This window comes from Siphateles boraxobius, unplaced genomic scaffold (genome assembly GCF_051911475.1).
Source record: "Siphateles boraxobius isolate OS27281-9 unplaced genomic scaffold, OSU_SipBor_1 130, whole genome shotgun sequence".
Classification (NCBI taxonomy): Eukaryota; Metazoa; Chordata; class Actinopteri; order Cypriniformes; family Leuciscidae; genus Siphateles; species Siphateles boraxobius.
Window position 1 is genome coordinate 50,482,265 of NW_027508734.1, and position 26,573 is coordinate 50,508,837.

A 26,573-nucleotide genomic window follows, 5' to 3' on the forward strand; every position below is an offset into this window, starting at 1 on the left:
AGAAATGTTTGATATTGTACTTTTCTCATAAAAAATATTTTTTTTTCAGAAAAAGATTGGCCTATTTTATATTATAGGCTATTTTTATTTTATATATTTTTTATTTAAATGTGCACCTTATGGAGCTTTGATTTAAAAAAAGCTACTCCTGTTGTTATACAGTATTTATGTTTACATTTTATTGTTATTTGAACAGCTGAGCATTAAATTGTGAACCAGGTGAAGAAACTTGTTTATTATTTATTTATTTATTTGATTTTGCAACTGTTCACTGAAATAGCCAGTTTCAATAAAACTACTTGTGACATGTCATATTTGGCTTTGACTGAACATTTGTTCTCACTTTACGGAAAAAAATATCAGGATATATATCATATATCGATATTCAGCCTAAATATATCGGGATATGACTTTTGGTCCATATCGCCCAGCCCTACCTTAGTGTAGTAAGTCGCTCAGTTGTAGTGACTACTCCACCCCAGGTTAACGGGGAATATACAACCCAAATAAAGCACACAAATACGTTTCACCAAGAACGGCAAGAGGCATGGGCTCCCGTACAAAACTATTTTCTTTTATTAAAGCTAAAAGTTGGCCACCAATTATTTAAAATCAACAATTAACAGGTGTCCTGGTCGAATTGAACAAAACCAAAAAAAATAAAATAAACAAAATTCACAATAAATCTTCACAGGGGCTGAGGCCTCCTATAGGGAGCAGACTAGTGTGATTGCAGCAAGTCTACAATAGGAAGCACGCCAATCCAAATCACACCCACCAAGTTCACTGCAAATGGCAAAAGTAATAACACGCAATGATGACACTGCAATAAGGACACCCTTGGTGAAACAAAGCCTGTAATGCAACAGACAACCAGCCCGCTCCAGGAAGTCCTCAGCTCCTAAAGAAAAGAAAGAAAATCATATAATTAACAAACCAAACAATTTAAATAAAAGAAAATAAACACATTCAAAGTCAATTTATTGACTTACATGTGATCACTACGCCAAGAAAAAAACTATTTGCAATGTAGCCAAAATAAACAAAGTATGAATACTGTAAGCACACTCACATAAAACAACAACAACAAAAAAAAACTAAAAATTAATTGCACTGTCACAACTGCAGAGATTCACACCAAACACCAAGTCAACTGCAATACACAGCAAAACGAAATAAACCTTCCAGCCCGCATGGGCATGTGTAACTCAAACATAACTGGGTGCCAAAAGCAGCAGCATGGCTTTAAATAGCGAGGGCCGGGGACAGAGACTGCTCCCACTTAGCCCGCCTTAGCGTCCACAAAGATCTTTAAAAACAAACAAGAGGATTACAACTTCAATTTAACAATGCTACCGACCAGTTACCCACCCGATAATGCAATGAGGTATTATCCCAGTTTACCTACCGGAGGAAACAATAAAGTAACGCTTTGACGACATATACCAAAGACAATCATTCAACAGCCTTGTTGGCTGCAACAGCTGATGCTCCGACCATTCAAACTGCGCTGCCACACCAATGGAAGCCCTGAAGGCACACCGTACTGAAACAAAGGGCTATAACTTAAGTTAGGACCAACCAAACTTCTCACAACACCCCAAAACACAGTATTAAACTTACCTGGGAGTAAGCAGCTCCCCACACGCACAAACTCTCAGTAACCCAACGGCACACTAAACAGATAGAAAAATCGCCAAATGTCACTGGACAACACTAAGCTCGAACAGCAAGACTAAATGCTAAAAACAACACGTACCTCTGTAGTCCGTAGCAACAACGCAAAAAGGGGCTTTCGACCATGACGCACCCCAAGAGGCATGAACAACAGGTTTATATAGTCCAATGGGCGATAGCTCATTGGCCAAATATACCAAATGATAGTGACGTGATGAGAACATCACACGGCTTCACTACATTCACAACACTCTTGTTTCAACCTGAACACCTTAGCAACCACTCAGAACACTGTAACATCTATTTAGCAACTGCCTTGCAAACACCTATAACAACCGTCAAACCAATCTGGTCTGAACTGTCACAATATAACCTTTAAACACCCTGTCAATACTGGAGCATAAAAATACCATCTATATGCTGTTGCCACAAAGTTACACACTTTTTAACTTTCAGACATATCTTTGTTGATATGAACAGAATTTTTCTGTGAATGTGTTTTTTTTTTGTGCGATTAATTTGTGCATCTGAACACCCACTGCCTTCCGCACAGTCCCACTGAGACTTTTACACTTGATGGATTTCCTTTGTGTTTATTATTTCTGTTTATTATTTGTTTCTTCTGCTCACCAGTAGACAGAGAACAAAGGAGAGAAAATAAAACTATGAAAATAAAGACACTGTGACACACGACAAAGTGTCTTGCAGGAGTGCAAATTAAAACAGCATGAAGAATAACTTCCTAATTATAATAATGATACATTTTTTTATTTTATTTTTTACACATCCAATTAACGGATCATGTTTTTACAGCTCATAAAGTTGAGTTTTAAAACCAATTCAAGTTGGGAACTGTAGCACATTCATATTAGTGTCAAAATGCATTTTGTGTGTATTAGTGTGTCTGTGTTCTCTCATCCTGATGTAGTGATAATGCTGTATTCTTAAGTCAGATGCATTTCAATAATGACTTGATATCCTACACACACCAGCAATTTCCACCACTTCCATAGCATGCATTGCTCTTAACTACAGTCGATCGTTAACTAGTGCTTCTTTTACCTGTTCACCTTTCAAAGGACATTTGGATGTTCATGTGTGGTTAGGAGTATTTAGCATTTAAAAACTTGGACAAATATAAGACTGTTACACACTGTAAAAACCTCTACAAATATCCAGTCACAAGTAGAACATCCACTATAATATAATTAATTATTAATGATAAGGGATGTAACGATTCACTCATCTCACGATGCGATACGATTCACGATACTGGTTTCACAATACGATTTTCTCACGTTTTTTTTTAACAAATGAGATTTAAGGCAAATTATAAATGAAAAAGTGTCCTTTTTATCATTTCTCAAACAAAATGCTGCACATTTTTTTTTATTTTTAACTATATTTGTCAAATAATAAAACTGTTAAAAACGGACGCCCCCGGTTACCAGGGGCAACGGGGCCTAACAAATTCCCTTCAAGCTTGTTTCAACTCAGTCTTTCTGTCTGTCTGGTCAAGAGGTTGGACACTGGTACCTTCGCTATGTAAAAGACTGTGTAAAATGAGTAGGGCCTACCACATTGACAGGGGTTTTACATTGTAATAAAGGCAAGATTCTAATTTTGTTATAATTTGTATCATTACACTAGTAAGAGTTAAAAAAAAACAGAACACATTCAGACAGAGATAAACCAGATTCCTGGTTGCCACGGAAACACTGATGCACCTTGTGATCTCCGTGGCTCTGGCACTTGTCATATTAATGACTTTTACATGAAAACAGAGGTGACTGGTGCTTCTCACGGTGGTGATTATTATTAGTCTACGGAAAGTCAAAATGCCGCCACACCTCCGATTTGAATGAGTTAACATCTACGCTTGCCGCAGTCTATGACACACACTTGTGCGGCGCGAGCGGAGCAAACCGAGCGTTTTCAGTTCATTCCTGTGGAAGTTGAGTGCTCACACAATCTCAAGTTCTATGAATGAAGTGAAAACACTCGCTGGCTTCGCGCCAGTGTGTGCTCGCTGCTATTGTGCCTGTAAAGCGAGGTTCACAACTTCACAGTAACGTTAGGCTATTCAGTAAACGCGCCCTGCTGTTTAAAACGTGTATCGCGATTCTTTTAACATTTCAACCGACTTGAATCGTCACACAATTTTATCGATTTTCAACCTGTTGCGAGTGAATCGTTACATCCCTATTAATGATTCATATGTTGCAAACAAAAAATCAATTTTGTCATTATAAGATCCAAGTAATACAATCATGTAACTTCGTTAATTGGTTTACACATGGATAAAAGATTTACATTTTGAACAAATTACATTAATACGTGTCTATGACAGCTGAAAGGGCACATTTCTACAAAGCTCACGTACAATTTGGAACATTTACATTTATGCATTTGGCAGATTATCCGATGTGACTTCCATTTTGTTCAAGGTTTACATTTTTTTAGTTTATGCATTCTCTGGGAATCAAACCCATTTTTAACCGCTGCAAAACAATTTAGAAACGTCTCGGTTATGTATGTAACCCTATTTCCCTTTCAGTCGAGAACGTCAGATGTAGTCAACTGAACGGGGATCACGCTAGGGAGCAAATCCTCTTCGAGCACTATTGAACGAGCCAATGGAATTGACATGTGTGATTCGCATCACACACTCTGCCCCCGCGGGCGCAGGTATAAATACGTAAGTGGATGCACACACTAGTTGCCTTTCGCTTCGGAGCCGATCGCGGTTTGATGTCTCTGAAGAGTGCTGCTGTTTTCAACGAGCGAGTGTATCGGTGTTCTTGCGGGAAGACCTCCCATTGTTGGTGTTGCTACAGCGCGAGTGCAGCGGTGATCGCAAGGTTCTTAGCTCTCAACTGAGTCGCAATGAAACTGTGTCCGGCGGCCGCTATCTCCTGGAGAGGTGATCCTCGTCACCCCTCTAAAGCCTGTAAGTTCTCGTCCACTCTCACGGGCAAGGCTTACAAAGTTTGTGGGCAAGCCGCTTCCTCCTTGCATGCCATGGCGTTGCTCCAGGTCCACCAGGCCCAGGCACTCATGAACATTCACGAGGGTAGTCCAGACTGTGAGCTCATGAGTGAGCTCCGCACTGCAACCGACCTAGCCCTACGGGGCACGAAGGTTGCAGCTAGTGCGATCGGTACGGCGATGTCCACACTTGTGGTCCAGGAGAGCCATCTCTGGCTCAACCTGGCTGATATGAGAGAAGCGGACAAGGTTCCAGTTCTCTGCAGCCCAGAGGCAGATGGAGGCCATCCGGCACATCCACCTCAGCTCCCGCCGGACCATCACAGCAGCCTACACCCAGGTCCCGATGTGGAGCTGGCCGCAAAAGGGCTGCCCAGCCCGTCCCAGGCGCTACCAAGCCAGGTGTTAAGCGACAGTGGAAATGTTGAACCTGGATGGGCCCCCCAGGGATGGAGAGGTTGCTCTTGGAGTGGCCACCGATCCACTCCCTCCAGCCGGTTGGAGGGCCGGCTGGAGCTTTTTAATTATGTGTGTGTCTGTTCCACCGCTGGCTTCCGTAAAAACGGGGTCAGCGGTACCCACATTTAAAAAAAATAGCAAACTTCTCTATTCCTGGGTCCCAAGAGGGCCAGTCTGGCGGTGTATGACCCTGTATAGCCTTACACCCCTTCAGCCCCCCTTGGTCGCCAGCAGGCAGCTTGGTGCGTTTGAGGACCCGGTCATCTGCCTTCTCACGCGCCCCCTGCCGCCAGTGGAGACAGGTAAGTGTTGCATTGCACACTAGCACCACACTCTCCACCTTGCTGGCCCACCTCAGACTCGGCTCCCGCCCAGCAGAAGGAATTTCTGGAACGCCGCCGCCTGCTTTTTTTCTTCTTGGAACCTCTCGATGACAGTGTTTACTGAGTCACCGAAGAGACCCGCAGGACAAAGCGGGGTGTCCAGAAGGAACTTTTTTTCTCTCTTCTTCATTCCTGAGAGGTTCAGCCATAGGTGTCTCCGTGGCCACCAGGGCTGCCATAGAACGGCCCACTGACTTGAAGGTCTCCTTGGTGGCATGCAGATGCACCCTGACCTCCTCACTCTCACTCATATCTTTCAGTAGGTCAGCCTTGTATGCGTGCAGAATGGACATTGTGTGCAGGCATGCCGCGGCCTGACCTACCACCGAATAAGCTTTACCCACCAAAGCCGATGTATTTCTTAGTGGTTTGGAGGGTAATGCCTGTGCTTTAAAGGGTTAGTTCACCCAAAAATTAAAATTCTGTCAGTATTTACTCACCCTCATGTTGTTCTAACCCTGTAAGACCTTCGTTCATCTTCGGAACACGAATTAAGATATTTTTGATGAAATCTGAGAGCTGGATCACTCCTCCATACTCCTCCATAGGCTTTTTGAGGGATTGAACTTGCAGGCCCCGAAAAGTTATTACAGACATCGATAAAATAGTCCCAGTGACTACAGTGGCTCAATCTTAACTTTATCAAACGACGAGAATACTTTTTGTGTGCAAAAAAACAAAAATAACGACTTTATTTCAACTATTCATTTCCTTTTCTGTGGGCCTCGAGTCAGTTCACTAGTGTAAAAGTGTAGAGCTTCTGTTGTTGTACGTCACACGCATCACCCACATGACCAGCGTCGGCCAATAGTGAGCCTACATGTGACGTAGCTCTACGCTATTACACTAAGTTAACTGAGTAGAGGCCAACAGAGAAGGTAATGAATAGTTGAAAAAAAAGTCGTTATTTTTGTTTGTTTTTGAGCACAAAAAGTATTCTCGACGCTTGATAAATTTAAGATTGAGCCACTGTAGTCACTTGGACTATTTTAACAATGTCTTTAATAACTTTTCAAAGCCGGCAAGTTTCAATCCTTTTGAAGCCTATGGAGGAGTATGGAGGAGTGATCCAGCTCTCAGATTTCATCAAAAATATCTTAATTCGTGTTCCGAAGATGAACGAAGGTCTTAAGGGGTTGGAACAACATGAGGGTGAGTAAATACTGACAGAATTTTCATTTTTGGGTGAACTATCCCTTTAAAGGATGATTTAGACTCAGGGGTGAGATTGATAGCAAGCGTCTCTTCTGCCCTGGGCATCGCCCCGTAACCATATTGTTTGGACCCATGTATATTTGAATATGTAGATAGCTGGGGACTATATACACAGTACGAAACCGGTCTTTTCCATGACTTCGACACCTCAGTGTGGCGGTCGGGAAAAAACGGCAAGCACTGACGTGGAGGCTGCATGCGGGAAGGCAGAAAACATTAATCGAGCTTACTTTTCTGCCTAAATTCTTGTTTGTACGCTGGCCACTCAATGCCTAATTTTTCTACTGCACTACTCACTAGAGCACCTTCACAAGCTCCTCACATGCAGGAGACTGAAGTGACGGGTCTTCAGTATCTCCTGTTCCGATACTAACAACATCCAGCTCCTCAGAACTGGATAGTTGCAGTACCGGGGGCCTCACCCTGGGCGGAAGTGACCGAACCGCCCTCCCCGAAGAGCGATCTTAATGGTATAGCTGCTTACAATGCTCACAATCAGCTCCCTTGAGAGCTGACTGGGCATGCTTCCCTCCTAAACAAACAACACATAGTTGGTGTGCATCCCCACCCGTGAGATATCGAGTGCAGGGATGTACACACTTCCTATAATGTTGTTCGCACACCATATTATAGTTTTATATATATAAATATATATGTGTATATACATTTATAATATATATCTGATAAAACTCCTGCCTAGTTTCAACTAAGGACAGACAAAAACACTTTTTCAGACAATGATTCACACAGAGCGCTTGCTGAATGCACAGAAGCTAGCACTGTTGTGATTCAGGGGGGCTTTATAGTTTCCAAGTCGATGACGTCACCCGCCTATGACGTTCAATGTCACCATTGCACTGATTTCATAAATGCTTCATGACGCATATCACGCAGGGGCGTTCCCGCAGTGTTTCGACGCAGCTCAAGTTCCCTTGAAAGGGAATTGTAGTCAAGTCAAGTCAAGTCATCCTCATTTATATAGCGCTTTTAACAATGTAGATTGTTTCAAAGCAGCTTTACAGAGATAAATATATAATTTAAGGTAACAGAGATTGGTTTGGTTTTATAGTGGTTCCTGAAAAATGTTTTTTCCAGCTAAAGTTAGTTTTGATTGATTCACTTCCGTCTAAATGATCATTTGTTATTAAATTAGGGGCCGCTAAGACGACACAGTTCTCTCTAAACAGACTTTAAACGTGAACCTGTGATAGACACTGATGGCGTTCACATGCACATTAAGAATTGATTCTATAGTTATGTGCGTTTGAATATATGTTCGCAGGTTTGTAATTCCTTACAAACCATGCCTAAACAAACTACTTGTCTATAAATTTTGATGCGGAATTTTATTTTATCTTATCACTTTGGGTAGGTACGCGAACCGAAAAATTCCACAACGGTTTATCTGTAGAGTGGTATAGGGATCCTCCATAGGGAGAGGCTAGTTGGCACTTCAGCACTGCATTGTCATCAGGTCCAGGCGAAAGTCCTTCGTCAGATCTGGAAACGGCCTGGATCCGGCAGGCTGCGGGAAAACCTCGGGATAAACAAAGACACTAAAATTAGCGTAGATGCCATTCTTCTTATGAGGTAACGAGTACATCAGGATTTAAGGGAAGTGTTCCCAGTTCCGACTGACCTAATCTAAGCAGCCTAATATTGAATTATAGAAGTCTATACAGTGTTATGTGAATGCTAGGCCGGACATTTGAGATCGCAATAGACGTGAAGGACTATAATGCGTTAAGAGCTCGCTCAAGTACTGGGGAGCTAAACCATTTTGTGCTTTGTAAGTAATCAGCAATATTTTAAAATTTATACGATGTTTAATAGGGAGCCAATGCAGTGTTGACAGAACCGGGCTAATATGGTCGTACTTCCTGGTTCTGGTAAGAACTCTAGCGGCTGCGTTTTGAACTAGCTGTAGTTTGTTTATTAAGCGTGCAGGGCAACCACCCAGTAGAGCATTACAATAATCTAGCCTTGATGTCATGAACGCATGAACTAGTTGTTCCGCATTTGTCATATATGAGAGCATATGACGTAATTTAGATATATTTTTAAGATGGAAAAATTTGGTTTTACAGACACTAGACACGTGACTTTCAAATGAAAGATTGGTATCAAAGAGCACACCCAGGTTCCTAACTGACGACGAAGACTTAACAGAGCAGCCATCAAGTGTTAGACGGTATTCTAGGTTATTATGTGTGGAAGTTTTTTGTCCAATAATTAGAATCTCTGTTTTTTCAGAATTTAGTAGTAGGAAATTAGTAGTCATCCAATTTTTGATATCAACTATGCATTCCGATAATTTTGTGAATTGGTGAGTTTCGTTAGGTTTGGAAGAAATATAGAGCTGAGTATCATCAGCATAACAGTGAAAACTAATTCCATGTTTCCTAATGATATCTCCTAAAGGTAGCATGTAAAGAGTTAACAGCAGCGGTCCTAGTTCTGAGCCTTGTGGTACGCCATACTGAACTTGTGATCGATAAGACATCTCTTAATTTACTGCTACAAACTGATAGCAGTCAGATAAATATGATTTAAACCATGCTAATGCAATTCCACTAATGCCAACATAGTTTTCTAGTCTATTTAAGATAATGTTGTGGTCAATGGTGTCAAATGCAGCACTAAGATCAAGTAACACTAATAGAGAGATATAACCACGATCGGATGATAAGAGCAAATCATTTGTGACTCTGATGAGAGCTGTCTCAGTGCTATGGTGCGGTCTAAATCCTAACTGGAAATCCTCGCAGATACCATTTCTTTCAAGAAAGGAACACAGTTGTGAGGATACTGCCTTTTCTAGTATCTTTGACAGAAAAGGTAGATTTGAGATCGGCCTGTAATTGACTAATTCTGTAGGATCAAGTTGCGTTTTTTTAACAAGCGGTTTAATCATAGCCAGCTTAAAGGTTTTTGGTACGTATCCTAGAGACAAAGACAAATTAATGATGTTAAGAAGAGGATCTATGACTTCTGGAAGCATCTCTTTCAGTAGTTTAGTCGGTATAGGGTCTAACATACATGTTGTCGATATAGATGAATTAACAAGTTTGCAAAATTCTTCCTCTCCTATGGCAACAAATTAATCAAATTTTACCTCATGGAGACTTTAATGCACTCCCTGATGTGATGCTGTAGTAGACGGTTGCATAGTTATAATTTTGTCCCTAATATTATCATATTAATATTACTAGTTAAAGGCAAGGCAAGTTTATTTATATAGCGCATTTCATACATAATGGTAATTCAAAGTGCTTTACATAGAAGAAATTAAAATAATCAAAAGGAATCAGAATAATTAAAACAGTTTAGAATAAAAGATCAAATACAGAATAATTAAAACAGTTTAGAATAAAAAAAAAAAAAAAAAAAAAAATACAGTACGAGCAGTCGGACGAACAGTGGTACAGTGCTCATTCAGTAAATGCACAGCTAAACAGATGTGTTTTGAGTCTGGATTTGAATGTGACTACTGTAGGAGCACATCTGATCTCTTCTGAAAGCTGGTTCCAGCTGCGGCTGGCATAGTAGCTAAAAGCATACTCGCCATGCTTAGAGTGAACCCTTGGTATTTCAAGCTGATGTGATCCTAATGATCTGAGTGATCTGTTGGGTTTATATTCACTGAGCATATCTGCAATGTATTGAGATCCTAGGCCATTGAGTGATAAATATATACCAGTAATAATACTTTAAAATCAATCCTAAAAGTAACTGGCAGCCAGTGTAAAGACCTGAGGACTGGTGTGATGTGTTCATATTTTCTGGTTCTGCTCAGAATCCTAGCAGCAGAGTTCTGTATGAGCTGCAACTGTCTTATGGTCTTTTTTGGAAGGCCAGTGAGGAGTCCATTACAATAATCCACCCTGCTGGTGATGAAAGCATGCACAAGTTTCTCTAAGTCTTGACTGGAAACAAAGCATCTAATTCTTGCAATATTTTTCAGGTGATAGTATGCTGATTTAGTTATTGCTTTGACATGACTACTGAAACTATGGTCTGACTGTAGAGTCACACCAAGATTCCTAACTTGATTTTTAGTTGTTTGACCCCTAGACTGAAGGTATGCGTTCACCTTGAGAACTTCATCTTTGTTTCCAAACGCAATGACTTCAGTTTTGTCTTTGTTTATCTGAAGAAAGTTGTGGCACATCCAATTGTTTACTTCATCAATGCATTGGAACAGGGAGTTAATGGGGCTGTAATCGTTAGGTAGTAGGGCTAAGTAGAGCTGTGTGTTGTCTGCATAGCTGTGGTAATCGATTTGGTTATTTCTCATTATTTGGCTCATTGGGAGCATGTTCAGGTTGAATAGGAGTGGCGCAAGAATTGAGCCTTGAGGGACTCCGCATGTCATGGATGTCCACTCAGACTTATCATCTCCAATACTCACATAATAACCTCTCCCTCCTAAGTATGACCTGAACCATTTTAGGACTATCCCAAAAAGCCCGACCCAGTTTTCCAGCCTGTCAAGAAGTATGTTGTGATCGATAGTGTCAAATGCAGCACTGAGGTCGAGTAGTACCAGCACTGATAATTTGCTTGTATCAGTTTTTAAGCGAATATCGTTTATTATCTTTATGAACGCTGTCTCTGTGCTGTGATGCGGTCGGAAACCAGATTGTCAAAGTATCCATTCGAGCTTAAGAATTTTTTCAGCTGATTGAAGACAACTTTTTCAATGATCTTGCCTATGAAAGGAAGATTTAAGATCGGTCTATAGTTGTTTAATATGGTCTTATCCAGATTGCTCTTTTTCAGGAGGGGCTTGACAACTGCAGTTTTCAGGGAGTTCGGAAAACTCCCAGAGAGAAGTGAAGTATTTACCACTTCTAGGAGATCTGCTTCTAAACAGTTAAACACACTTTTGAAGAAAGATGTGGGAAGTGCGTCAAGAACACAGGTTAATTTTGGCAAAATTTTGGAAGATACTGTACAGGACCTTAAAACATCGGTCCTGTACAGTATCTTCCAAAATTTTGCCATTTATTTCTTCGAAATCAGACATAGTGACTACTTTCTCAGGCTGTGGTCTGATCTGTCTGACCCCAGTGCAACTCAAGGATGAGCTGATCACCTTTCTGATATTATTGATTTTCTCAGAGAAGAAGGAAGCAAACTCACTGCACTTGCTCTCTGAGAGCATTTCACTGGGAATCTAACTAATTTAAATGTAACTAATTTTTTTTCAGAAATTAATTCAGTTTATTTTAGACTAATATTTAACTTTTTTGACTTTTACATTAGCATACCCACTGGCAATTCAAACACATACAGTACATACTGCACATACAAACAGACACACACACACACACACACACACACACACACACACACACACACACACACACACACACACACACACACACACACACACACACACACACATCAAGAAAACCAAACATCTGATTGAAACATTTTCTTCCCTAAGTTCTACATAACTCCTATCATCTCTGTGTTTGCTTATTAAATATCTAATTGATTTTCAACTGCCAATAACAGTGTAGTTCACTCTGCTCTGTTTAACATATTTTACCAGATTAAAAACCATTCCACACAATTCTGCAGATTTCCCTCAGAAACCAGAGCAGTAGTTGCCTGGTTCTACCAGACTCTCGTACATTTCATTTGTACAGAGAGTCTGGCACCGCTCCATTGACAAGCGTTAACTTCCTTGTAGGCGGGTATTCTATTGAAGTCTAAAACTATTGGATCTGCCCTGAGTCACTCTATCTGCCATAACCAATCGCTGACGTTTGGTCGTGACATGTCTTTTCCCGAACCCCGTGGGAGGATGGCAATAAACACAAAACTAAGCAAAGATTGTTCTTGCTCCAACTTTAACTTCTTTATTTTCGGCAGCGTTGCCACAATGGACCGAATGGCTTTGCTCGCATCTTTCTTATTTTGAACTACAACTCAAAATAACGCACGAGTTGACATCAACGTCATCGTTCTCAGCCATTCGTTCTCAGTTCTCTCTTCGCTGATTGGCCCGGTAAAAAATTGATCGGAGAAAACCAAAGTCTGCGCAATCCCAGACGTAGTACTGAAGGAAAATGAAATTGAGCGGAAGTGCGTAGGAGGGCGGAGCCAGACTAGAGCAGTACTTTAATGGGGCTACTGGTTAGGAAAACTACTTTTGGCCAGAATGTAATTCAATCATGCCATATTTCCAATGACAAATACACAATCAACATGTTCTGCACATTCTTTCAGAAAAAAGTCTGTGAGCAAACTGAGAGCAGATCTGGAGTACAGCTGGAGTGCATCTCAAAAACTCACTTTCAATAGTGAGAGAAAAACATCTGCTGTAAAATCTCTATTGTATGCTGGAGAACTCTTCACCCCAGAGGACCACAGAATGCAGATTCCTGAAAATTCCTGCTTCCGTTCGCACGATCCTCCTCTCAGCAGAAATACAGGATTATTTAGCAGTTCATTATACGGAGATTCAGCTGAAAACACAGACACACGCAGGTTTATCTGCCCTCTGACATCAGCAGCAAGATATTTTCTTTGTATCGATGTTCTCAAAGCATCATTAACGAGCGTTATGACTTTAAAAGGTTACGGACTCTGAGGTCATGGGGTGAGCAGATTTAATAATCACACTTTAATGTCTGATGTGATCTTTGACCCTGGAGGTCACACTCACACTGCACCCAGTGCATTCACAGTTTTAAGATTAAGATTAAGATTATTTAACTCCCCTTGTGAAAAAGAAATTTACTTTAGCATACTTTTAAAAAGAGTACTTGTGGAAATAATATACTAAAGTGTGAAGTACATTTGATGTTTTCTGACACGTTTTTTTTTTTTTTAAATGAATTAGAATATTATAGTGCATTAATGCATTATAGTTTGTTTACATTAAATGCAATTAGCGGGACTTTGAAATGCTTTTTAACCTACTTGAGTAGTACTTAAGTGCATCATGTGTAATTTAACATGTCATTCAGGTATTGAATGTATTGACAAGCATTGATTGGGAATTAAAATATACTTTAATATCATTTCTATTGAAACTTGTATGATTTGCATTTAAATATACATTTGTAATGATGAAGTTGCAATTTAGTACATTAAAATATATTAACTTTAAATGTAATATCAAATAACACACCACGTACATGTGCTGAGGACATATGTTAGTCAACATCAAAATAAGTGTATTTTTTAAGCATGACAAAAGATTATTAAAATATAATGTTATAAAATGTACTGTAAAGTAAAACTTAATTTAACACTTTTTAAAAGTGTACTTAATTGTTTTAAGAAACAACAACAAAACAACAAAATTGTTTTCAGTCATGAAAGTATACTCTTTAAGTACACTTAAATGCATATTTAATACAATTAAGTCAAATTTTTCACACGGGTCAAAAACGATATTCAGTTCTGCTGGTAAATATCAAGTCTATTTACTTCAACAACACTTAATATTCATTTTTAAATGTTTGATTTCATGAAGTTTACAAACTTTGTCAAATTTTTCCCTCAAATTCTTAGTGTATGAGACTGATGGAAGGTCTGCTAACTATATACTGTACAAGCTTAAAGTTTTAAGAAAGATCTTGGTGTTTAGGTGTGGCGATGCACATCGGATGGTCAGTGATGGTCTACGGCAGTCATGAGTTCATTGCAGAGTTATTACAGTGACACACATGCATGACAGAGCTAATCTGTCACACTGTCATTAGGTGTATGTGACGTGTGTGTCACACTGTGAAATGTAATTTTACTTTGACTCCTCTATCTGGTGTTGAAGGGAGTCATTCATCACCAGACTCAATGAATAACACATCACAACACAGCGATCATTACTCACATAAACACACACTGTCTGTCACTCTGACTGTCTCACTCTCTCTGGATGGAGAACAGATCACTGTGTCTTTTGGAGTGAATAAATCATAACAGTTTGCCTCCCGTTGCTCAAATACTCTCTACTTCTCTTGTCAGGATAGACGTGCGTTTATTTCAGGATCATTTCAGAAACCGTCCAGAATAATTCACGTTTTACTTCCTGTGACTTTCTTAAATGTATTGTTCACGCTGAACATTCTGTGAGCATTCCTCTGTGATAAAGAAGTGCGATTAATTGTATTGAATTGTATTGTATTGTATTGAATTGCATTGTATTGTCATATCTTACAAGTGTGTGGGTGTTTGGAAATTTTGGAAACATTAATTTAATAAAAAGCTGTCTTTAGTGTCACATGATCCTTCAGAAATCATTATAATATGCTGATTTACTGCTCAATAAACATTTCTTAGTATCAATGTTGAAAACAATGATACCTTTCAAACATTTGTGGTAAGATTAAAAAAGAGATGAAATTCATACTTGTATTCATCAAGGATGCATTAAATTGATCAAAAGTGATTGTTAAAACATTTATAATGTTAAGAAATATTTATATTTAATACATTTTTTAATACATTGAATAAATACATTTAATAAATGTAAATAAATGCTGCTCATTTAACTTTCCAATCATCAAAGAATCTTGAAAAAGTATTACCTTTTCTACAGAAATATAAAGCAGTAGCCTACAACTGTTTTCAACATTGATAATAATAAATGTTTCTTGAGCATCAAATCGGCATATTAGAATGATTTCTGAAGGATCATGTGACACTGAAGACTGGAGAATTTATGCTGAAAATTCAGCTTTGACATCAAGGGAATGAATTACATTTTAAAATATATTTCTATATTCATATATTAAAATATATTTAGCCTTGGTGAACAGAAGAGATTTCTTTCAAAAACATTAAAAAATTGTAACGTTTCAAAATGTTTGACAGGCACTGAATATACACTCACACACTTATAAGATTACACGACAATACAATTCAATACAATTAAACGCACTTCTTTATCACAAAGGAATGATGGCAGAATGTTCTGGGTGAACTATAACTTAAAGGAAGCCACATAAGTATTTGTAAAAAAATATTTTCAGTTAATATTGATGAAATAAAGGCCACTTAAGTGCACTTAAAGAGAGTACACTTTCATGACTTTCTTAACACACTTAAGTACACTTTTAAAAGGGTAACAATGTCAAATTAAAAGTTTTACTTCAAAGTATATTTTAAATCATAGTTTTAATACTATTTTGTTGTGCTTTAAAGTAGTACACTAATGTGCTGGCAGTCCATACCAAAGCACATGTAAAGTACTTGATTATAATTTTAACTGTATAGTGCTTTTTTCAACATTACCTTTTAAAGTTAATATATTTTAAATGCACTAAAGCTGAACATGTTTCAACAGAAATTACATTAAAGTATGTTTTATATATTTTTTTCATTCTTTAAAGAAGTATTCTTGCTTTGATGTTTAATGTGTTCAGATACCCTTGTGCATCCTTATGGACATTTTTGTCCTTTTCAGTTTTTTTTTTTTTTATCACTTTGCCTGTGTTAATGCTAACTGCATAAAATTTGGCACATGTCTGTGTTTTTATTGGAATTTTACTACTTCACCACCATTTTCTTAAAACATATATTTTTTGCTCTAGCTACACAAAATACTCTCACTTAGCGCCATTTGGACAACAAAATGTCCCCATTGAAACCCATTAAATCTGCAATTTTTAATCCCAAGGCCATTTAACTATAAAATGATGCAATCTTTGATGCAATCTTTGTTGTGTTGGTATGGATGTCAGAGTGTGGTTAGTATGTGTGTTATAAAAAAAAAAAAATGTGTGTGTATATGGGTTTGTGTGCTTGTAATATTTGAGAGAGAAAAACATCCTAGGGTTACGACTGTAACCCTTGTTCCATGAGAAAGGGAATGAGGACTGCGTCGAATGAGACTTTGGGGGAACGCCCCTCAGCGTAGCGTCTCTGAAGTATGAATGAAACTAAGCCAATCTCTGATTGGTGTTGTGTCATGACGTAATGTGTGACCGCATACAAGCGGAAGCTATAAAGGCACACATGAGATGTCAGCTTCTGTGTTGAAGCAAGCGCTCCCAGGCAGGGGAAGGCGTGGGGAAGGTACGCAGTCCTCGTTCCCTTTCTCAGGGAACAAGGGTTACAGTCGTAACCCGAGGACGTTCCCTTTCGAGGGAACTCGGACTGCGTTGAATGACACTTTGGGGGAACGAGTACCCACTATGCCACAACACGCCCTGCCTGTCCTAGTGTGAAGCTGCTCACAGGCACACTTAGGACGAGAGCATGAGAGTGCCAGGCGTAGACGGGATGTCCAGACTGTAAAACCTAATAAAGGTCTGGGGGGTGGCCCATCATGCTGCATCGCAGACTTCTTGGATTGGGACCCCCGAGAGGAGGGCTCTAGAGGACGCCATGCCTCTGTTCGAATGAGCCCTCACGGCCAAAATGAAGGCAGATTGCGCACCTGGTAGGCCAAGGAAATAGCATGGACAATCCAGTTGCTGATGGCCTGTTTGGAGGCGGGAAGACCCTTCTTGGGCGACCCAAAACACACCAGCAACTGGTCTGACTTCCGCCATAAAGAGGACCTCTGAATGTAAATTTTTAGAGCTCTGACAGGGGAGAGCAGATTAAGTCTCTCCTCATCCGCCGTCACGTGAGGTGGAGGATGACAAGCCTGCAGAACCGTAGGATGGAGGATGGCTTTAATGTTGGCACCCGTTAGATATAGAGAGCGCCTGGAGATCTCCTACCCTCCTCAGAGAAGTAATTGCCAACAGAAAAACCACCTTCAGGGAAAGGTTCTTGGCCTCAGCCGACTCCAGTGGTTCGAAGGGGGCCTCGGCCAGCCCTTCGAGAACCACTGCCAGGTCCCATGTGGGAACCTTGGTACGAGCCGCAGGTTTCATCCTCCAAGCCCCACGGAGGAAACGTACGACCAACTGCTGTCTCCCCAGATGCCCATCACCCAGAGGAGCGTGGAAAGCCGCAATGGCAGCCACGTACACTTTAAGTGTGGACAGAGTAAGACCTGCTGAAAAGCGATCTTGGAGGTACTCCAGAACTGAAGCCACTGGGCAGTTAACTGGATCCACCTCACGCTCTCTACACCAATTGGTAAAGACATTCCACTTTAAGCCGTACAATTTCCTCGTGGAGGGAGCTCTAGAGCTGAGTATGGTCTCCACTTCTCCAGCTGATAGGCCGGCCTCTAGGTACTGTGCCCCCTCAGGGGCCAGACCCACAGCTTCCATAGCTCGGGCCGAGGGTGAAATTCTGAGCCATCTGCCTGTGTCAGCAGGTCCCTCCTGAGGGGAATCTCCCACGGAGGGCCGTCTAGGAGCGATACAATGTCTGAGAACCATACTCAAACCAAATCAGGGCTACCAGTAGACTGATCCCGTCGCGACGGACCCTCTCTAGAACTCCCGGGAGCAGAGCGATCGGGGGAAATGCATACAGACGCAGCCTCGGCCTCGTCTGCACCATGGCCTCCAACCATCGTCTCGTCTCTCGAGACGCGAATAGGTCCACTTCCACTGGGCCGAATCTCTGAGATATTGACTCCACCACCTCGAGGTGGAGTCTCCATTCCCTCAGCCCCTGTCTCGACAGGATGTCTGCTCCCTGATTTTGACTCCCTGGGATGTATGTTGCTCTTAGAGATAACAGTTTCCCCTGGGACCACAGGAGGATCTGATGCGCAAGTCTGCATAGAGGGCGAGACCTCAGCCCCCCCTGATGGTTTAAATAGGCCACTACCGACATATTGTCTGACCTCACAAGGACATGATGACCTTTGAGGTCCGGCAGGAAGCTCCTCAGAGTTCGGAACACCGCCAACATCTCCAGGCAGTTTATGTGCAAGGAGAGATGATGGTCCTGCCATTGGCCTGTCGTAAAGCGGCCGTCCATGACCACGCCCCAGCCCGTGAGGGAGGCGTCTGTCGAAACGGTTTTCCGGTGACATGACGCTCCCAACACTGGACCTTGGGACAGAAACCAAGCTTTTTTCCACATAGATAGGGAACGAAGGCAACATGCGCGTAACCCTGATCATGCGGAACGGGTTCCCCCTCGGGAAGAACCCCTTGGTTTTCTAAATTTATTTAGATTTATGGCTTTTATTTTCTTGCCGTTTTAGAGTTCAAGTTGATTTATAAAATATATATTTTGTATAAAATGATTTTCATAAATAATTTTCATAAACTTATACCTATATAACTTTTTTTTGGATTTAGTTATTATAATTTTTGTTACTTCAGAAATAATCTGCCAAGGGTCTTCTTTAAAATGATACCAAACTTGAGTCTGTGCTCCCAAGCTTCACATTTTTTTATGAAACTTTTTAAACACGGACATTTTTGTCCTCTGTATACCTATGTGTAACTTTTTTTAATTGATGCAAGGGTTACATTTTATTGCAGTGCAGTTAAAAAAAACATTACATTCAGTTTGCACTTGAAAGTAATCTTTTTGAAAGCATGCTAAAGTATACTTCTTTTTCACTAGGGTTTACTCTCTCATGACTGTATAAAAAATGTTGTTTTCATGCCATGAAAGTTCAGAGTGACCATGACTGCTCTATATTTCAAGATAGAAATAGATCGAAACAGCAATCACTGCATACATGATTTGCTTGTTTTTATAGTCTGAGGGACGAGATGAAATTATTTTATGTGGTAATCGGCAGCAGAACGCAGAGCTGATGTTCTGTTGAAGCTGGAACTTTCCTTAAACTCCTGTGATCTGTTTTCAGTTCAAGACGATAGAGCTGCAAGTTCCACCACAAATCTATTTTTGCTTTCTCTCTCTTGAGACAGAGTATGAAAAATGCATCAGTTTTCTATGGCATTTTATCATCAGATCTGATGAGAGACACACGACATTCAGACATGAGACTGAACACATGAAGTTGTTCTGAGTTCATCTGGCCGCTAGAAAGAGTACTGACCTTAACTGCTAAACAGTACTGAATATCAGTGTACTTAGTAGTTGTTAAAACAATAGTTGTCAACACATTTTAACAGAAAGCAATAGGCAATTTGACAAAACAGAATTTTTATTTTATTTTCTGTTATTTGAGAACCAGTTTTATAAATACAGTATCAATTTCGGATAATTGTTTACTGGGAGTAAATATGCCATATCAGCCCATGTGCCTTTTATTTTGATTCTGAAAACATGACAGAAATTATTTGTTTATCAGCATATGTTAGTCATTTTACATTTTATCTGGAGCCAATAAAAATATTTGAGTTCTTTGTGCTCCATGCTGTTCTCTGACATTAGACATTAAAGTAAAGATTACATTACATTTATTGAATTTGCTTTAATTTTGTTTATACTTTTTTTTAATTTAAATTTTATTTGTAAGTTTTAGTAATTGTATGTACTTTTGACATTTATGTTAGTTTAAAAAAAATGTATTATTTATTTATTTCCAAGTTGCCAAGACAACATTTCGAATTTATTTATTTTTGTCATTTACTATTAATAATTATATTATATATACATTTCATTTTAATTACCAAATTTTTTTTTTTTTTGCCTTTTATTAGGATAAGACAGTAGCTTGACAGGAAGTGAGGTGGGAGAGAGAGAGGGGGGACGGGATCGGGAAAGGTCCATGAGGCGGGACTCGAACTCCGGTCGCCTGAAGCAAAACAGTGCTACGTGTTGGCGCCTTCCCCACAAGGCCATCGGTGCTGACCCCAAAATTGATTTTTAGTTTTAGTTGATGATGACAAAACTAATCTCTAGAAAGCTAAAAGATATTTACTAGATATATTTACTAGAATCCAGAGATGAAACTGGCTATGTCATGAACTACTCTGAGACGCAAAGACTGAGGATCCAAACACAGTAGTTTGTTTAAGGTAATCCAAAGATGTAATCCAAAAAACAGGAATAAGGTCAAAACCAATGCAAACCATCCAAACAATAACAAAAGTCCAGGGCACAGGCAAAATCAGGGAGACAAGAAGAAGATCAAGACCAAGATACAGAAGGAGCACTCAGAAATGCAGTACAACACAAACAATGAAAGAATGAGCACACAGGGTTTAAATAGGCAAACATAAACAAGATGATGATAAACAGGTTGTAGTAACCATAACATGATGAGTCCAGGCAATGGGTTATTGGAAATGTAGTTCATGCAGTGGTGGCAATGGACTACGGAGGAGTGTCCTCTGGTGGAGATCAAAGGCCCTCCAGCTGGTGGATGTAACTAAATATTGTAAAAAAAATAAAATAAAAAAGGTTAATGATTAATGGTTTATTTCATTGAATCCTTTAAAGCAATATTCTTTATTTGAAAAGATTTGATCTGGAGTGAGATTCATTACGGCACTGAGAGAGACTGATAAAGATGTATGTAGTAGAACAACACAAAATATTTAAAACTTGATAATCACATTAAATGGAAATATTTAAGATTTCATAATAATATTTCATGCTCCGATTATAATCCTGAAATATCACTTTATTTTCTCAAGTGGGCTCATAAGGAATGGCTCCATTGAGCCCTGTTGTTCCTAAGAAGCCACTCAGCTCAGAAACAGGATTAACTGAATTCACTGTGGTCACCTTAAACAAATACTTTATTTTCATTGGAGGGAAATAATGCACTTTCTGAGAAAAAAAAATATCAATGTACAGACAATATACGACATGTATACTGACATCTGAATTTTGGTTTGATCACTTGCTAAAACTCCGCCGTAAGCTGATGCTTTATTAAAATAAATGAAGAGAGAGAGAGAGAGAGAGAGAGAGAGATAGAGAGAGAGAGAGAGAGAGAGAGAGAGAGAGAGAGAGAGAGAGAATAGCAATCTATTCTATTGCTGTTCGGCATTAATAATTTGTGTATGCGACATGCTGCATGAACTTATAGCAACCTCTAATGGCACCTGCTCTTTCCGCTTTGAAAATTAATGCTGCTTTAGTTTGTGGGACTGTTTGTTAGCTGGTGAAGAACTGGCACAGTAATGCTGTATTTATGATACAAACAGGTCGATGATTTGGAAATGACAGACAAATTTATTTGCAGGAGTAAATGCCCCAAATTTTGCTTTCAATTGCGCCATTTCACATAGTAATAACCATTGACACATTTTGGTGTCTTGTGGCTTTGAACAAGAAAAATGGAAACCAACAGGCTGTAAATGAGGAGAGAGAGACAAGCGAGCAAGAGAGGGATTTTATCAGTCAGCATCCTGTACTGTAAACAGTGACAGCACAGTACTATGTATATAGAGGTCTGTGATATGACCTGATAGTTAAGTAGACGTGTGTGACTTTAAGAGATTTCATAAATATGACATTATTTCAGAAAACATTCGCTCTCCTTATGTTATGGTGGGAAATCTCACACATCCCTCTTAAGTGAAAATTAACAATTATTTTTAACACCTTGTTTTCAAGGCTTTCTCCTATAGATTAACATATTCTCTCACTCTTATTATCGTTCCAGCATGTCAAAGAGATTTCATTACCCAGCACTTTAATTAGGAAGGTGTGAGGGTTTTGTAAGGAGGAACCCAATTGCAGACAGTTTACGAAAACACACAAGGTTTATTTAACAAAAAGGGAAAACAAAACCCACGATGGGGTAAAACAAGACTGAAGGGCAAAAACAAAGACTAACAACACTAGACTATGACTTGACAGGTAACTAGATAAATAACTAATAACAGCAACAGGATCAGGATCGTACAAGACAAGAGTTCTTCACTGGATACTCACACAACGAGAAACAATGAACCGGCACAAGACAGCAAACACAAGGGGATTAAATAGAGAGACTAAATAACAACAGGTGACACAGGTAAAGCAATAATGACAAAACAAGGATAACAAGGGGGCGGGGCCAGAGGACGAGACAACAAGCACATGGCCCAAACCAAAGGCCACGTGCTTGCACACAAAACATGGTTCTGTCATGATGCTGCCTCAAGAATTAAACAACAACAAGAACTAGATGGCAGAATCATGACGGAACGCCTCCCTTAAGGAGCGGCTCCTCAAGGGAAAGTCAAACACGGGACATGACAGACTGTGACACAGACACAAACCAACAATACATGACAAATAACAACAACGGCATACAAGAATACATAACAACAGGGTTGGGGTGCATCAATAAAAATAACAAACAAGGGAGGGGTGGTGGAGGGACAACAGAGTCCATAGCGGGTGATCCAGGGTGGACAGGTGGGGTAGGGGACTTGGGTTTACAAGGAGCGGACTGAGGGCTAGGAATCCGGGCATGTTTGGGCAGAGGGACACGTGGGGAAACCAGACTGGAACGGGGTGACACGTGGATAATCGTTGGGGAAACTGGACTGGAACAGGGCAGATGGCAGTACAGGACAAAAAACAGAGGGAGAAGTAGGCGACTGGGGAACGGAGGTGGGCAACACTGTGGCTGGCTGTGGTGCAGGAAAGGGGTCAGGGTTCTCAGTAACTGAGCCAGTAAAAGTGCGGACTCAGAAGTGGCGCTCCCCATATCCGAGTCTGAGTCAGTGACGTCCGCAGCAGACTCAGGAACCGAGCTGACGGAAACAGGCTCGGGAACCGCGCTGGCAGAAACTGGATCGGAGGCAGTGCTGGCTGAAGCAGCGCCCTCGGCAGCAGGTTCAGGGACCGTCGCGGGCTCAAGGGAAGGAAGAGACGGGGAACGGGAAGGCCCCTTCTTTCTCCTCTTTCTCCTGGGGCGGGAAGCAGCGGCCATGAGTGGATTTGTGCTTGGTTGGGGAACCACTGCAGGATCCGTGACAGGCGGAAGAGGAGCGGTTCTCTCAGGCTGGGTTGACTCCGTAGCTGACGCGTCTGACGGGGACTCCCATGAGGTCCGCCTCCCCGTTTTTCCCGAAGGAGTTGGATGGAGTCTTAGGAGTCGTGGAAGAGTCAACCGCGCTCCCAAACGTCACGACGCCTATCCAGCGACCCTCAGGGATAACCGGCAGCCGAGCAGAAGGTGAAGACCTCTTGGAGGAGTCCTGCAGCTCCTCCCGGCACAAACGGTCCACCACCTCCCGAAACGGAGGACGGATCCACCCCTCCCGTTCCGACAAAGGAGGAGGGCCATTGAGACCCGCGATGTAGTACGAGTTGAGGAGAACTTCTGGCAGGAACCTCCTCTTCTCTTCCACGGCCTGGGTGTACTCACCCAGAGATCTCTCTCCCTGGGGAGATAACGGTGCCTTGCCGCTCCTCATGTCGCAGGCAGTCGTCAGCCACCACTGCTCAAGGGAATCAGGTTGTCGCTTGGCAGGGAAAGACGAACTGTCTGCTGGGTTCCTTTTGGGCCGGTTCATTCTGTGAGGGTTTTGTAAGGAGGAACCCAATTGCAGACAGTTTACGAAAACACACAAGGTTTATTTAACAAAAAGGGAAAACAAAACCCACGATGGGGTAAAACAAGACTGAAGGGCAAAAACAAAGACTAACAACACTAGACTATGACTTGACAGGTAACTAGACAAATAACTAATAACAGCAACAGGAACAGGATCAGGATCGTACAAGACAAGAGTTCTTCACTGGATACTCACACTGGGAATCACACAACGAGAAACAATGAACCGGCACAAGACAGCAAACACAAGGGGATTAAATAGAGAGACTAAATGATAACAACAGGTGACACAGGTAAAGCAATAATGACAAAACGAGGATAACAAGGGGGCGGGGCCAGAGGACGAGACAACAAGCACATGGCCCAAACCAAAGGCCACATGCTTGCACACAAAACATGGTTCTGTCATGATCCTGCCTCAAGAATTAAACAACAACAAAAACTAGATGGCAGAATCATGACAGAAGGTGTTAAAATCTACGTAATGGGACAGAGAGAGAGAAACCAGAAGAAAAAAACTATGAACTATATATAAATCAAAATAAGATTTTAACAGAAAAATTATAAATAAATATGAATAAATGACATTAGTTCAGACCAGTGCCATAGAGAGAAAGAGTTGCGACACTCCCATAGACCGCCATAGGAACTTTGGAATGCGGAAGTAACACGTGTCGTGGAGCAGCCAATAGTTCCAAAACACTGATAGTTCCAACATTGAACCCCATTCATTTTCAGTGTTTCCGAAGTACGCTCGCTGGTAAATTTATGAAATTACTTTATTTTTTTACTTTTAAACACATTAGCCGACCTCTCGTGAATCTAGTCAGTAGTTATATTTTATGTAGCCAGTTTTAGTTAATGTTTAATAATAGGTTAATTGCAGCTATTTACGTGACACTAACGTTAGCTAACTTACGGTAACCTGATGTATATAATATATAATATTATTAATTATATATATATATATATATATATATATATATATATATATATATATATATATATATATATATATTATTATATATACACACACACACACACACACACACACAATTCATTTATTTATTGGGTTAGGGTTATGTGTGTATATATGCATATTTGTCAAAATGTGTGTTTGTGTAATACATATAGGCCTACATAAATACACATGCATTCATATATATATATATATATATATATATATACAATTAATATATTATGTGTATGGTTTACAGTACAGTACATCGTATACATGTATTTGTGTGTGTTTTCTGATGAATGGTTTAGTCTATGATTGGGGTAGGATGAAGGGGTACATTAGCCATACTGAAATGAATCCCGTTAACAGTTATTTAGCTACGTATTTAGGAACATAGTTAATTCACTCATTAACTATCTCTCCGGTTTCATTTTATGAAGTTAATATTTACCGAACATTGTTGCAAATATAGTCGTTGCTTTCTACGTTATGGGAGCAGTCCATTTCCCTCCTAAATCATTCATTTGTACATCCACAGCGTAATTATTTATATTTTATGTTGGTTGGAATTCTGAACAGACCGCCACGACAGACCTCTTTCCGTAATCACGAAGGTAGGCTAATGGCTTAATCGGAATTTATAAGCAAGATCACGGATCAATAGCCTAATACAGCCCAGTTGTGCTAAAATAAATATCATGAGACGTCCATCATCAGATGAGCCGCTAAAGCCAGTGCTACTACCCATGCGAACATGAACACTAAGCTTTTCGCTCCTAAAAACCCCTAAAACTTACCTAAGTAATATACAGTATTTCGTTGTCACCCTGCCTCTCCAAATGCAAAACTGACATTAACTAAATGCAATAATGCAGTAACAGCTGTAAAAGTACTTGGGTGTGTGTTTTATTTAATATTTACCGTTCAATAATGTAATCGCTGCTGTCTGTCCCATAGAAGAACATGACAGCCAGCGTATGTTTTGGAACTATTGGGGCTTACATGAACCACGTGACAGCCATAGCGGTGACATCAAAGCGTGTTGCAACTCTTTCTCTCTATGGCACTGGTTCAGACATGAACTAAATACCACAAAACTCTAGTTTTAATCTATCAAGATGAAGAATTTTTCTTTGAATACGTGCAGCTATTTGAGGTGATGATGGTTTTTAATGTGTTCTACATGCTGGTTTAGTTTTCCATTCATTGAAAACCAATCAGTTACAGGTGATGCTCCAAATCCTTCATAAGTTATCTGGCATCAGGAATAAACCAAACTCCTCCAAAAGTCTGTTCTCTTCTATATTTGAAAAGATGCAGCCAACTTAACACTAAACTTCCCAACAAACTACAATGATCTATTTCCCAAACGAGCTACTGTATACGGTATACACTGCTACTGTATTTTAGCTTGTCAACTAGTTGAATTGAATTGATTTGATTTGAACAAATCTAACAGTAATATAACAGGTATGGGAGAGGTATGCACAAATAAGAGTGACGTTGTGAGGCCGGTGCATAGGCCAAAGTAGCAGCTGCACAGGTCCAGTGTAGACGCATTAACTCTCTGGGGTCGAGGAACGCGCCG

General features: G+C 40.3%; 1 protein-coding gene and 1 long non-coding RNA gene across 8 annotated transcripts in view; one reads left to right on the plus strand and one right to left on the minus strand.

Moving 5' to 3' along the window:
• ptprda (protein tyrosine phosphatase receptor type Da) overlaps nucleotides 1-26,573 on the plus strand; it is a 922,653-nt gene that overhangs the window by 32,440 nt on the left and 863,640 nt on the right. The window lies entirely within an intron of this gene.
• LOC143736686 (uncharacterized) lies at nucleotides 1,287-1,678 on the minus strand. The gene is made up of 3 exons (XR_013203558.1): nucleotides 1,624-1,678; nucleotides 1,447-1,546; nucleotides 1,287-1,309 (listed from the first exon to the last, which is right to left on the minus strand). It is a non-coding gene; the product is annotated as an uncharacterized LOC143736686 (long non-coding RNA).